The sequence below is a fragment of the Myotis lucifugus genome, unplaced genomic scaffold (assembly GCF_000147115.1).
Source record: "Myotis lucifugus unplaced genomic scaffold, Myoluc2.0 scaffold_21, whole genome shotgun sequence".
Taxonomy (NCBI): Eukaryota; Metazoa; Chordata; class Mammalia; order Chiroptera; family Vespertilionidae; genus Myotis; species Myotis lucifugus.
This window is the reverse complement of record NW_005871069.1, coordinates 7,339,465-7,341,164: the sequence shown is the minus strand read 5'-3', so window position 1 is coordinate 7,341,164 and position 1,700 is coordinate 7,339,465. Positions and strand designations below refer to the sequence as shown.

At 53.9% G+C, this 1,700-nt stretch overlaps 1 pseudogene; it reads right to left on the bottom strand.

Annotated features, from left to right (window-relative positions):
* Positions 1-754: 754 nt before the first annotated feature.
* LOC102439296 overlaps positions 755-1,700 on the bottom strand; it is a 5,637-nt pseudogene continuing 4,691 nt past the window's right edge.

The following is a 1,700-nucleotide window of genomic DNA, read 5'->3' as shown; positions in this document are numbered from 1 at the left end:
CCCCCCGTATCTTGATTTTCATTATAGCTCCTACAGTTCACTCATCCTCCTCTTCCCTTCTTAACTCCGCTTTCTACTGACCCTTTATAAAGTTCTCCCCCCCCTCCTTCCCCCCCCCTTTTTTTTTCCCCCCGAGCAATTCTATTTGGTTTAAGATGAGTTGCATATGAGGTAATAAAGCCATCTGGAGGGGGAGGGGATGGGAGGCCCGGGGGCGTGGTCAGGTCATCTGTCCAGAAGTTGTGTCCCATTTTTGGCATCTCTGGTAGGTAGGGCAAGGCTGGCTTCTCCACAGATCCCAGAGCAGATAAGGGGTGGGGGAAAGAGAATGGATGAAGAGAGAGAGAGAGAGAGAGAGAGAGAGAGAGAGAGAGAGAGAGAGAGAGAGAATAGTCGTATATGTGTCTGAGAGAGAATGTATATGTGTCTATAGAGAAACAATAGTTGTGTATGTATCTATGAGAGAGAGAAACAGAATAGTTGTGTGTGTGTCTATGAGAGAGAGAGAGGATCTGAAAGAGGGTTCTGGGTGTGTTTCTGTGTAAGAAATGGGGAGAGAAAAAGATTGAAAAGAAGGGAAAAAAGGGGAGACAGACCCCACCTTCCCCTTAGGGGACCCCCTTCTCCTTGCCATGTAGTCAGTAACTCCAGCACTGAGTCGGCTGGGGTAGGGCGACCCCATTTGCCCTTCTCCATCTTGTGCTTCTCCTGTGTCTGGGGCTTGTCCTCTGGATGCCTTTGTCCTCTCGTCAAGTCACCTCTGAGCCCCCACCCTGTGGCCTGAGGGGTGAGAGCAGTGGGAAGTGTCGGAATGAACGCTCCCTGGTCCTTCTGTTGGGGACGTCACTGAGGACGGTGTCACAGCCTCCTGCCAGCGCCGTTTGCCCTCATTTCCCGAGGGCTGTCCATCTGGCCTCCCCCGAGGTTATCTCCGTGGCCCCTGGGCCCATCGAGTGTCGGAGTGACTCCACCTGGGAAGCAGGGCATCCCCAGAAACATGTCTCCAGACCCTGAAAGATTGAAAGAGCCACCAGAGCCTGCAGAGGAAGCGGGTGTCGGGGAGCTGGTGCAGCTGTGGCCCCCCTGGGTGACAGACACGGTGGTCTTGATGGCATAGATGTTTCCCTCCTCTTGAAACTTTCCGCTATTTTTCTTATAGCTAATCCGCTTGTTGCCAAACCAGTTGGAGACCTGAGAGACGGTGATGCCACGCTTCTTGGCTAGCTCCTCCTTAGCCTCCTCACTGGGATACAGGTTGCTCAGGTGGGAATAGAAATACTCATTTAGGACCTCGGTGGCCTGTTTGCTGAAGTTCTGGCGTTTCCATCTGGCATCCAGGAACTGGGAACGAAGGATCATGACGGCCTCGCAGCTGCATCTGGATGGCCTGAACTTACGGTGTATGATGCTCACCATCTGCTCCATCTCCTTGGGTGCCACAGGCCTCGTGCGGTTCTGCTCCCCTCAGCAGGGTCATGACGTGGGCCGTGAAACTCATTACATGCCCTGCTCACACTTTCTCCAGGGTCCGAGTGGGAGATATGGGCAAATCTGGGGCAAGTTTGTTTGGAATAGTGTGGAGTGTTCCAATGGAGTTTGTCAGGGGACACAAGGGTTCCTTGGAAGCTGGCTGCGGCTGCAGGCTTGCTGCCCACTAAGCCCCCCCCCCCCCAGCCCCCTTTTTTAGGGCCCTGCCACAC